At 48.9% G+C, this 13,306-nt stretch overlaps 1 long non-coding RNA gene across 2 annotated transcripts; it reads right to left on the reverse strand.

The window, feature by feature from the left end:
- Positions 1 to 2,476: 2,476 nt before the first annotated feature.
- On the reverse strand, positions 2,477 to 13,080 carry LOC144318243 (uncharacterized). Of its 2 annotated transcripts, none has more exons than XR_013384039.1 (4): positions 11,925 to 13,080; positions 9,103 to 9,269; positions 7,980 to 8,121; positions 2,477 to 6,966 (listed from the first exon to the last, which is right to left on the reverse strand). It is a non-coding gene; the product is annotated as an uncharacterized LOC144318243 (long non-coding RNA). The 2 variants fall into 2 exon arrangements; XR_013384038.1 differs by having other exon boundaries at positions 11,801 to 13,080.
- Positions 13,081 to 13,306: the final 226 nt, after the last annotated feature.

Consider the following 13,306-nt stretch of genomic DNA (forward strand, 5'->3'; position numbering starts at 1 on the left):
CCTTGCCAAGGTGTGTGTCCAAGAGAGCAAAGGCTCGGGTGGGACTTACTGTGATTGCTGATGGGTCACGACGAATTCATTTCCCTCTTTGCCAGGGTTGAAGCAGGCAGCTTACGGGGACCGGGTCCCGGGCCTCAGGGAGTCACAGGGTGGCCCCGACCCGAGTGGTGCCGCGGGGGCTTGGTGGCCTCCAGGCCTGCGTGGGGCCCTACCCGGGACGCTGGCCCCGCTCTCGGCCCGTCTCTAACCTATGGGTAAATCCCCGGAGCGGAAGGCCTCCGACCTTGGGCTGCGGGCGGCAGGCGGCCAAAGGCTGGGGCACCTTCGCTCCCGCCCGGCTCGTGGCCCTGGGCCCGGGTGCCCTGGATCTGGGCGCTCCCGGCCCTCGCTCTCGGGGGCTCGGCCACACGGCACCTTCCAGAACTCCGGCCTGCTCCCGGCCCGCTGCGCAAGGGACCTCCCTCCAACTTCCCGCTTCGGCCCCATCCTTGCACGAGTCCCACCTCCTGTCACCGGTCCCTGCGCGTGAGTGCGGCCCACGAATGGCTGAACGCCCGGGCCACCGCCTCCCACGCCCCAGTGCCTGGCGGGCCCTGCACGCACACGGGCCCGGGTGTTGCTCTTCTCTTTTCTCTTAATTAAAAAGCCTTCGATGCCTCAACCACGAACGAGTAGTCCTCGTCCCACGTCCGGGTGAGCCTTCCCACATGCCGCTAAACGAGCTCCGCAGCGGAGGCGCGGGACAGCCGCCGACTCCTAGTCACTGAGCCAAGAAGCAGGACACGTCTCTTGGGGTCGGGATGACCTGGAAGCCACCAGCCACCCGTCCTTGCCGTCTGACTGACTGCATTCCCTCAAGACGTGGCGCAGGGGACAGACCGGTGCCCGAGGGTGACAGGCAGCCCCAGCCCCAGCCCGAGGGGCCCGAGGGGGACCCCATGGCCCGGCCCTGCCTCAGAGTCCTTATGGGTCATACCACCCGACGGGGTGGTCGGGAGCCCCCTCCCTGTGCCCTCCCACCCAGGCTGGGCCCTGCCAACCAGGAAGCCAGGAGCGCCCCACAGCCGGCCCTGCGCCCCGGGCCGGGGTCCCCAGGAGCAGCCCGTGTCTCGGTCCCCAGAAGCAGCCCGGGCCGGGGTCCCAAGGACCTGCTGCAGTGGGACAGCATGTTGCACGGGTGTCATTCGTGTGACACACGCGGTTACAAGGTCGCATAAAGGAACAAGTGTTTAATGGCAGTGTGACTGTCCCTGCGCCCCCTAGTTTCCCAGCGGGGCTGGGTAGCCAGCTTTCCAGCAGCGGCCGCCCCCCCATCCCGCTAATGTGCGCCCCGCAGGGACGCAGAGCGGGGCCGTGGGCCTTGAGGGGCCGAGGACCTGCCACTCGGGGACCGGGAGAAAAGAGCGTGTGGAATATGCACGAAGGTCCCGATTGCAGACTCCACCTGCCCGGAGGCTGGGCTGCTCGGGGCTCGCCCTCTGCGCCTCGCCGCCCGGTGCAGACGCCCCCTCGCCGTCCCTCACCGGCCAGCCCCGTGTCACCCCAGGCCACGCTAAGGGAATGGAGCCAACGGATCCGGGACCTGGGTCTATCACCGGAGGGTGGAGGTGGCTCGGCTGCCTAAAGGGAAGGACGCCTACTTCCTTCTCACAGAAGACGGGCTTTAAAAACCTCCCGGTGGGGATCCCTGGGTGGCGCAGCAGTTTGGCGCCTGCCTTTGGCCCAGGGCGCGATCCTGGAGACCTGGGATCGAATCCCACGTCGGGCTCCCGGTGCATGGAGCCTGCTTCTCCCTCTGTCTGTGTCTCTGCCTCTCTCTCTCTCTCTCTGTGACTATCGTAAGTAAAAAAAAAAACAAAAACAAAAAAAAACCTCCCGGTAAGTGTCTTTGCCAGGATCCAGAAAAGAGTTTTGGGGAAAAACCAACCAAAAAACAAACAAAAAAAAGAATGCCTCCTGGAATGTGATAGACATTCAAGAGGGAAAATAATAAATAGAATCGTAGCTCTGAAACTAATATATATAACACTGCATGTCAGCTAACTGGAATTAAAATAAAAACTTTAAAAAAAATAATAAAATAAAATAAAAACTTTAAAAAAAATAAGAAAACAGACGGCGATGTCAATGTCACATGGAACACCTGCTGTGCTCCAGACACTGTGCCAACACCTACGTCTAGTCTTTTTATTTTTTTAATTTAATTTTTATTTTTTTCGTCTACTTTATTTATTTATTTATTATTTATTTATTTATTTATTTTACATCTAGTCTTTTTAAAATCTAATTTCAAATAGGGGGAAAAAACAAATAGGGGCATCTGGGTGTCTCAGTCACTTAGGCATTTGACTCTTGGTCTCAGGGTCATGAGTTCGAGCCCCACGTTGGGCTCCACAATGGGCGCGCCACCTACTTAAAAATATGATTTCAAGGGAAAAAAAAAGCCCCCGGGTTTATCCATGATTTTAACAGTTAATTATTTTTACAAAGTTTATTTAAGGTTAAATGAGGTCATCTGGGTGGGACTCTAGTACAATGGACTGCACAATACCAACTTTTGGAAGAGCAGATCTGGGGGAAAGAGCACGTCTCTTCCCATGTCACCGTGTCTTTCACTCCTAAGATTAGAGCCCACGCTTGAGGACCTCAATGCTTCCTTGCAGATACGCCCACTTCTCTCTTCCTGCGATGCTCCCATTGTATTCACGGGGCGAACCTCTCAACTGGCGTCAATCGACAACTCTTTCTGCCGTTGTACCTGGGGTGCCAAGCACTGCCGGCGGAGTAAGCTCTCCCCAGAGCTTTGGGAATTACAACGAGGCCACCACGGTCCACAGCGAGTCATCCCTCTGTTTCTCCAGTCTGTCCCCCTCTCCGCATGGCCGTCTCCAACTTCTCTCTGCTCAGAGCCCCCCCATCTCTTACCCTGGGCACCCAGTAAATATCCCTGTGCCCTATTTTAACAAGAAAATAAAAGCACTAGGTTGACACTTCCTCATCCTCCAGACACCCCCTAACTATGAACATATCCCTATTCCTACCCATTCTAAACCCTTTTCTTCCCATATTAGTGGAAAGTATATTATTCTTCCCAATTACAATCAACCCATCCCCTCATCTTGTGCTTGGGATTTGGCCTCCTCGGGGGTCTCCTTCACGAATTATTCTAACATTCTCCCAATACGCCAACTTCTCTGCCTCGTCCTGCACCTTCCCAGCATTTAAAAGCGCCCGGTGCTGGTTAGACATACACAAAGCATCATTCTCCTCATGACTCCTGCTTAGTTGGCATCAGATACAGGAGAATAATATCCGGTGCGCCGCGGCGACCACGAATCACAAACATTTCAGTTCCTTTGGGTGCAAGGCAGTTTTTGATTGTAAACCATGTCTTGGGATCCCTTATAAACACAATTGAAAGTTACTGATTTCTTTTCCAGTGCAGAAAACGATTGTTCAAGTCAAGTGTTTCAGAGAATCACATTTCTTTCTCCGAGAGAATCATTTCATAACCAGAAGGAGGATGCGCGTCCTTAAACTTAGATCTACTCTGCCGTTGTGTCTCACCTTCGCCCCTCGGGGTGTGGTCCAATGCCTGCGTGCAAGAGGTGAAATGTAGCAGAAGAACGATGGCTAGTTTGCCCATGAGCGATGGGGGACGGGGCCACTCTCATGGTTTTTTTTTTAGGAGTATGCACCATTTCCTTCATTTACTCAGTCATTCGGAAAGGGTTATGGAGTTCCTGCTTTGAGCCAGGCACTAAGGAAGGCAGATGCTGAACCTGTCTTTAACGTCGAGGGGATGTTAATTGTTGTGTCCTTAACAACAATCCTCTGACACAGATCTACAATCCCTGAGCCATGGTTTCAAAGTTCAAGGAACTTGGAACGCTGAAATCTATTTTAGAAGTGTGCAACGCTCGTTTGTCAGCGAAGTTGACCAGACTGACTCGAAGCTATTTATGGACTTTATTCCAAGTATGAAACATTGGCCATGGCTTCAGACACATCCCTGAAGAATATTAACATGTTAGATTTATCGTGTGCTGCCTGAGGCCCGGGGAGGGCATTATGAATATGGGAGTTCAAGGGCTTCTGGCTATAGGAGTGTCTGTGTATGGATCCCACGCCTGTATGAAGAGATTCGGGTGGGGAGCAAAACCACTATTGGGCACCCCACTGAGTATCCAATACCATACAAATCACTTTGTAGGACCCCCTCAGGACAGCTCAAGGAGGTAAGCACTGCACTCCCCATCTTAATAGAGGAAGGTAGCAGGTCTCCAGTGGGTTAAACCGCTTGCATAAGAAGGGACTTGGCCAGGATTCAAGCTCTCCTCGGTTGATTCGTGTGTGTTGATATATGCACAAACCGCTCAGGAGTGACCGAGAGGGAAGGTTTATGTCACAAGGTGGTTTGGTCACTGACATTGTGTCATCAGAGACATAAAACCATACAGGCCCGTGTGTTTACAAAGAGGCCTAGAGGGGCAGACACACATACTGCTTCGGGGATTTAAGGAACACGTCATAGAGGACGTGGAATTTGGGCTGATTCTTAGGGTCAGAAATCATTCTGCTGGTAAGCTGGTAAGCATGTTTAGTCTTCTCTGCTTGATGGAAAACAGACTCCTGGAATGGGGTCTGGCATCTATTTTTATGTGAGCTTTGCCCCTGCATTCCTCCTCCCCGTGCCCTGTGGCAGGACAGTGAGCTGGGTCTCATGGTTATGCACAGGCCTGCTTCCTTTGGGGCTAGCAATGGGCCCCTGGGCTTAGAGCTTGCAGGGTGGGACCGGCTACATAGATTTTAAAGCTCAGCATCCAGGCCACCGGTCAAAGATGTAACTCTGGGGATCTCATAAAATATATTTTATTTGTACACAAAGCTTATTTTTGTCTTGAGTGGTTGTATATCAAACTCCTTTCATAGGTCTTAAAACAATGAAAAAGGCTTGTCTTGGCTTTGGGTTGTTTATAAGGGCCTAGCTTCCTCTGGGACTTCCAGAACACTGGCCTCGCCCCCTGGGGCAGGAACATGCCTCCGTCATAAATTTCTCCCATGCCACATCAGTCTTTCACTTGGAAGGAGACTGAATTGGTTCATAAACTGGTACAGCAGAAAGTTGTTAACGCATCTGTGTTAGGATGGGGTGGCGGGGTGCAGAGGAAGGATGTTGTCCTCACACTAGGTGTCAAGGTGTTTTATGAGAAAAGGGGACAAACGGAAAAACCGTGACCAATCAGACTCAGGTTTTAATCACAGCCGAGGACTGGGAGAGGGGGATTCAATAGGACAGTCCCGTCCTGGCACATTCCCCTCCGGGACTGAACAGGCTGACGCCAGGGATGCTGGATGCTTCTAGGTGTACCAGTAGGGCTCTCTGACCATCTAATCCTCCTCTGTTCACTGAGGACAACGAGGTTCCTTCTCAGCTGCTAAAGATTTGTGTCTGGGATCCTAAGTTTTGAAATTTCACACTTAAAATACTTAAGTCATAAAGCCAAGGCAAGGCATGTATTTTTTCAGATGATGTATATTCACGTACAAATGTCTATGTTCAGACACAGATATTCGCCCTCAGTCGCTCCTGAGCGGTTTGGCACATATATCAGCACACACTTTCCTACAGGTGAGAGCTTGAACCCTGGCGAAGCCCCCTCCTATGCAAACTATTGAACCTAGTGGAAGCCCAAAGTCCTGGTCTGTAAAACGGAGATCGCAACGCCTACCTACCTCCCTGAGCCGTCCTGAGGTTCAAGTAAGATGGTTCATAAAACGTGGGGAGAGGCCCAGAGAAGCAACCGGGGAGGGATTTTGTCAGAGGGTCACCAAGCATCCTACTGCGAAGGGTTAAAGCGAGCTGCAAGCCCCGCTCCGAAATGACCACTCCCGAGCAGCAGCCTCATCTCTAATGAATTTAATAAGCCCTTGTGATGGGCCCGTTCCATCTGCCAGGCGGGGGCAGAGTCGGCCTGAGGTTTGGGCTGCTGGCCGAAGGATACTTACCGCCCGGCCAGGTACGGGCCGGCCTCACTGTGTGCACCTGTAATGGAAAAATCACTAGGCCGTCTCGTTTCGGTGCGGACAGTGAGCGGAGCCCCATTTCACCTTTGGCTGTTCCCATTCCTGCTCCAGGTCTGTTCCATCTTGCAGTAAGTGCTGGCTGGTCGGTCACAGCATCTTTGTGGGTCAGCACTTTATCTCTTTGGGCCTGAGGCTTTGCAAATATCCCATATACTCGCGATTATGAGTGGGGTGTGGATGGAGAGCAAATTGGAAAGTGACTCTAAAGGCGCATGAATGTGTATTATTGCATTTAAAATTTCATTTAAACATCATAAAACTGTTAAATAACATGATGCTGATTTAACTGCGGGTCTGGGTGATGTTTGATTTGATCACAGAAGCAGCCCAGCCATAAAGAAGCTTTTGAGATGTGTCTGTACTCATTTCCCAAACACATATGGGCCACCTGCACGTGCTAGGACAGTGCTAGGAGCCGGCACTGCCGAACTGAGCTGGACTCCCCCTGCGCCGAAGGGCCTCACAACACGAAGGGGAAACAGACACCTCGAGAAATACGTACGACGCGATGTGGTGAGTCCTTTGGTAGGAAGGCAGAGTGTGCTGGAAACACAAGGAAGACACACTGCTGGTTTCGGTGAAGGGCGCGAGTGCATGTGCTTGTGCGTAACACAAAAGCCTTCCCTTCGTGAAGGTCAGGACGTAGCTGAAACTTGAAACTTCAGTGCACACTGGTTAGACGACAGGCTTGAGAATGAAATCGTAAAATTTAAGGCAAAGGAGCAGGATGGCCAAGATGCAAGATGTGTCCTGCGGCGAAAGTAGAGACGAGAGGTTCCTTCATTTCGGCAAACGGTGATCACTAGTGTGTGCGAGGAGGCTGCTTCCTAGTGGGGAACAAGGACACTAATCCCCGTCCTCATACGATTCAACTTTCAGCTGGGGAGAGACACCAAAAGTGAGTAAACAAATAAACAAAAGCTACATATTATAGCCGAGTAAATAAACAGATCGTGTGGGTAGAAACCAATGCCACGGAGGAGACCTGAAAGGAGCTGAATCACGAGGGAGCTTCTCGGAATGAGGTGTGAGCTCCCAGAGAAGGTCAAGTTTGTTGACCCCACAAGGATGAGGAGTCTATCCGGAGAAAAGCGGAGAGCACGCAAGCAAAGAGAAGGGCATTGAGGAGGGCCTTGGAGGGGAGAGAAATCTTCGAAGAAGCGGGGATGGATGTGGGGGAGGCAACGCGTAGGGTAACAAGCGGAGTGGGGCGGCAGTGAGGTGGCCGGGGAACTTCATGCACCCCTACACGCCCGCCCCCCAGCCCGTCTGCCCTTGGCTTGTTGGCTGGCTTCCCACCTCTCACAAGGCCCCAAGGCCAGCCGGGTCCCATTTACGTCTCCGACCTCTTCTCGCTGGCTTCCCCCCCGCACACTACCCTTCCTGCTTTTGCTGGAACTCTGCAAGCACGTCCCCGTGGGGGAGACTGGCTGCTGCTCTTCCCTCTGCTGGGAATGCTCTGCTCCCCGTCCTTACCAAGGTCCCCTCTCTCAGTTCATTCCGATCTTTCCTTAAATGTCGTCTCATCAGGACCCCTGGGTGGCCCAGTGGTTTAGCGCCTGCCCTTGGCCCAGGGCATGATGCTGGGGTCCCGGGATCGAGTCCCCTATCGGGCTCCCTGCGTGGAGCCTGCTTCTCCCTCTGCCTCTCTCTCTGTCTCTCTCATGAATAAATAAATGAAATCTTAAAAAAAAAAATGTCATCTCATCAGGGAGACCGTACCTGACCATCCTAGCTAGAGGAGATGTACCCCACCCCCGACACTGTCTCTCTGCCCTGCTTTATTTCCTATAATAATTCCTTATCACTACTAGTGTTTCAGTGTCCATTTCCTTGTCTACTTTTTTCATCTCTGGTGTTTTCTACTAGAATATAAATTTCATGAACTGTACCTGTGAGACCAGGGCTGGCTTCGTGGGGATGAGACCCAGGCAGTAGAAAGAGGAACCCGTCCTCAGAAGATGTCTGTGCTTAGTTTAATCCTCTGCTGTGCAGTCTCAAAATTCACAATGCTTTTATCCTTGAACTTGTGCCCTGTAAGTAAGTCCAGTGCGTCAGCGGGGAATACACGGAGGGGGAGATGAGCAGGGGAGACATTCTGGACAACGGTACGTGGGTGCCGCTGTGGTCCAGCAACAATGTCCGTGCACACTGTTGGCCTGGCCACTCGATGTGTGTACACCATGGGGTGCTCCAGGGGCTTTGGGGACCTCGGGCGGTGTCTAGGGACAAGGTGAGGCTCATTAATCCATGGCAGTGACAGTGACATCAGCACCATCAGCAGTAGCCACAGCTGTAGGGAGATTCTACGCAGAGCAACCAGGGGGGACCTGCTGCGAGGCCGGCTGGTCCCTCCATCCATGCAGCTTGTTCTTAAGACTGCGCAAATAATGCTTCGGCCAAACTGCCAGGACAGAAATTGCTGGTGCTTAGACAGTAAACTTCATTGGCAAATAATTACAAGATAAAAGCATAGACATTAAAACTGTAATGAGGAGCCATACCAAGGAATTGTTATAATTCTACAGAGTTTGGAATCCCTGGTTTGGAAAAGTGCTGCAATTACCAGAAATGTGTATTCACAAGCTTAGAAATATAAATTAAATGTAAAGATTGTTGCACCTGACAGAAAAGAACACCATTTTTATATGAAGTTTCAGGTGAACCAATTATTAACAAGGAAGATAATTTTAAAATTAATTTTTCCTTCTAGTTGAAGATACAGTGGTAGAGTACATAAACAGGCATCTTGAATTATGTATAAACCATGAAGTCACTTTAAGTTTTTTTATACAAGCTCCATAACTTAAAGAAAGAGGAAACACTGAAATACCATTGTGTAAATGAAACTTAAAATTAAATGTAGGTTCCCACAGAACTCATTTCTGTCTAAAGAGTTAAACCTTTTTGGAAAAATTGTTTCATAAAAATCATCATCTCTAAATGCAATTATACTTATATTTCAAAATAATTTGCTTAAAATTTATCTCAGTGTTGTCACAACCTATAAAATACCTTTAACAGCTCCAGTAATAGCTGTATCAGCAGAAAGGCCCTTCTCAAAATTAAAAATGTTCAAACATTATTTCCAGTCTTGCATTTGCCAACAGTGATTGATGTTTCTTCAATTTCATTTCTTGAAATGAGGCTGCTAAATGTGTACATTTTCATGACCTAATAAACTGATTTGCAGAAAAGTGAGCCAGAAGAAATCATATGATCCATCAAGATGTCACATTGATATATTATTTATTGTATTATATAAAATTATGACACCAGAAATGTTATTTTTCAACATGTAAGTTTATGCTGTTACTCATGTATCATGCTTACCTCAATACAGAAGTCTTAAAATACTTTTAAAGGAAAAAAATGTATATTTTAATATGTTTAATAACACTGCTTTTTGATAAAGAGCCCCTCGTTTTTGTCTCACACTGGGCCCCACAAGCTGTGTAGCCAGCCTTGAACCAGGATCCTAGAAGGAAACACTGCAATTCCAATGGTTCAAGAGACCTGAGTTATGGAAATCCAGAACGAGAAGGGTTACCTAGCGAGGAATACTGAAAGATCCATAGACTGGCAGTGACAGGAAGATGTTATCACACAAGGAGAAAAGTATTATGGACGCTAGTCAGAGCCGGGGCCGCTGGGTGGGTGTGTTGCTTCGCAGGAGCTTGTGGTCCAGAGGGAGGCAGCGTGACCAGAATCCATGGGCCAATCCTGGGAGTGAGAGGAAGAAACACCCTGATGTCTCTCACCTCTCAGCTTCCAGTCTCTTGCTGTACCTTCCGCTGGTGGAATCCACCAAAAGCTGGAAGTCAAGGCAGCCAAGGTGAGGCAGTCTCCCGGAGCACAGAGCAGGGCAGAAGGGAGCAGAGGAAGGGCTGCTCTGTATGTGTGTGCGTGTGTCTGCGTGTGTGCATATGCAGGTGGATTTTGTCTGTTAAAAATCACTGCTATACCCCAAGCACCTGGGACATGGGGAGTGTTCAAAAACAAAAAAATCTGTTCAATGCAAAGAATAGACAGCTCCGTGTCTGATTAAGTAGTGCTCGTAGCCTCCCATGATCAGCATTCCTTTCTTTCTTATGAATGCTTTTCCTACTAATGTGCCTCACTCCCCTGGGCAAGAGTTGTAGGAGGAACTTCTCAAGACTCAGATGTCAGGACCCCACCATACACGCAGCTACATTGTAAGGAAAGAATCCCAGAGGGCTTGGTTCTCTTTCATATGAACTCCCATGGCCAAGGCAGTACCCTTGCAGTGAACCCTACCCTGACACCCCAGCTGCAGCTGATTGGACCAGGCCATTGTGTGACCGTGTAGCAAGGAGGCCTCTGCGTCAAAGGGGTCCTGACAGGATGTCTGCCCAACAGGAGCACTCCCTACTGAGAGGCAAGTCCATCGAATCTTCTTTGGGGTAAAATGTACTCTCTGAGTGAGCAAAGAAGTAGATAAGTGGGTCTGTTCTTACTGTTCCATGCCCTATGCTAAGGACTAGAAATTGGGCAGAGAATGTGAGAAACCACTATGTCCTAGATATTTCCTAGCTGTGAGAAGCTACCATGGCCACGTCATATCCAAGACGTCACAAGTGCAAGGACAAAAAGCCAACAGGCTAAGCATAGCAGAGTAAAAGGACACGAAGGATTTTGTTGGTGTTATCATTAAGCTGCTGAACTAATACTAGTGATTACCTACCTCAAATTTATTGTTATATGAAAAACAAAAACAGACCTATATTTGTTTCAGCTAATGTTAGTTGAGAATTACAATACTGGCAGCATTCCTAATGGATATGGTGGTCAATGCCCCAAGACATAACCCTTTACTTCTCTCTACATTTTTTTCTCTTTTCATCTGCCATTGGCACTCATGGGTTCTTTTCATTTCTGTGTGTAGGATGCCTTCCATATAGTATGTACTAAAAAATGGATGGATGGATGGACGGATGGTTGTATGGTTGGATGGATGGATGGACGGATGGTTGTATGGTTGGATGGATGGTTGGATGGATGGCTGGATGGTTATATGGATGGTTGCATGGATGGTTGGATGGATGGATGGTTGGATGGATGGACGGATGGATGGATAATTGAGCCTTTGCAGCAAAAGCATGCCAAGCACTGTCTATAGTTTATCGAATCCAAAACAATCCCATGGAGTAAGTACTTTTCTTATACAGAAGAGAAAACTGGGGCTCAGAGAGATTTTTTAAAAACCTGGATCACATATATGGTCAACAGGAGAGATGATTGATACCAGAGTCTAAACTCTTAAACTCTAAATGATCCAGCTCTTTCCCCAATCTCCCCACCTCACTGAAGAAAATACCTCATAACCAGGAGAAACAGAAAACCCAGGGGAAGAAATAGCATTTGGCCCTTGAGATAGGAGATGGACTGTAACAGCAGAAATGAGGACCTTGGGTAAGGTTGCAAGATTTAGCAAAAAGAAATGCAGAATGCACAATTAAATTTGAATTTCAGCTAAAGAGCAAATGACCTATAGTGTAAACATGTTCTCATTACATAGCATGCTCCGATTAGGCCGGAATTGTCACTCTCTCATGTAACTTTTTACCTCCATAGCTTGTGCTATGTGTCACCTCTTAGGATGTCCTACTCTTCCTTTTAGCTGACCTTAATACCAAAATCCACTTTTCAAGTTCCATCCATATTCATTACCATTTGCTCACTACTCTCCTACCTGCCAGGTGCATTCATATGGATGACGCTGCTTGGTTTATGAACAGCCTTGCAGATGAGCAGGGTAAGTGTGATTATTAACCCCTCTGTACAGGTAAGAAAACGGAGACTTGGGTCCAACTTACACAGATCATTCCTTCACATGCCTGGGACTCTGGGGTCTTGTGACAGCAACTTCGTTCTTCCCCACTTGTCCATAGGTACCTCTTCCTCTGCTCAGCCTCCCGGTTTGGCTCCTGACTTAAAGCTTACTCTTACTGTTCAAAATATGTACCTCTTACATTTTCAACAACACTTAAGACAGAAATCTGCCTTGTGGGTCTTTTGCCCTGTTCCCCCTTGCACCCCTTTCATGCATATCCAGGTCACCCTGGTGAATTTTCCAAAACTCCTGTGGAATACTCTGGAACCCCCCCGCCCCCAAGTCGAAATAACCTGTAGACTTGCCCGAGTCCTTGGCAGGGTGAGTTTCCAGTAACCTGCGACTAAAACTGTCTTGCTTTTCACAGAATGCCAAAAATTATCCGCTTCCAAAATGTGGTCAAATAGTCTTCCTTGATATCTTCCAGTTCGGGGTTTCTTCTGGGTTGGCATTCCCATCGACCACAAAGATATAAAGAACAAATAGCCCAGAAATAGGCTAAGTTTATGTAAAAACAATTCATTCTTCCAGCGTTCATTCAGGTACACTTGGTGGCCCCCGCAGCGTGCTAGGCACTGTTGGCGGTGGGGATCAAGGGTAAGAGAGACGCGGTCCTCCGCTCCAGGGCTCGCAGTCCGTCAGAGGTGATTTCACTTAAACAAACACCAGAGTACACAGCACACCAGATAAACGTGTGGAAGTGCGGAGGTGGAAGGTATTTACCTGCGGCTTGGAAAAATAAGAAGATATTACTTCCATGTTTAACCTGAATCCGCTCCAATGTCCATACAGCCGGTCTGGATGTGTTAATTATGTGCACTGTAGCCTCCGAGGAAGTGCTGTGATTATCTCTAGAATTTTTAAAGGGATTGAATGCTAATGTCAAAAAAATGGCAAGCTCAACAAGAGGCCTTAGAGCAAGATGTCAGGAAAGCTAAGGAAGAGCCCTGCACCCCGTCGCTAACGCCTCCTCTGCTCCAGGGAGAGGCAGCGTGGCCCACTCTCTCTCTCAATCATTCTTCTGCTTACAGGCATCTTACGGGACATCTGTCTGTCTGTCTCCTCCTTCCTGTCTTCCCAACATCCACTCCTCCTACCTTCTGGTCATGTCTGGCTTCCATGCCTGACTTCCCCCAGGATCCTTTTCATAATTTACTTTTTGAAACATCCTCCGTTGCATTGCTCATTCACCATGCATGCCAGCCAACCTGGCATTTGCCATTGTGATGTGGTGACTGATGGTCAAGGAATGACTACTGGGTGACTAAGCTGTGAAATAATACGACTACCTTGCATTGGTGTATCACTCTCCAGGGGTTCGTTTTGTTTTGTTTTGTTTTTCTTAAGGATTTTATTTACTTATTT

Source organism: Canis aureus, chromosome 8, assembly GCF_053574225.1.
Source record: "Canis aureus isolate CA01 chromosome 8, VMU_Caureus_v.1.0, whole genome shotgun sequence".
Lineage (NCBI taxonomy): Eukaryota > Metazoa > Chordata > Mammalia > Carnivora > Canidae > Canis > Canis aureus.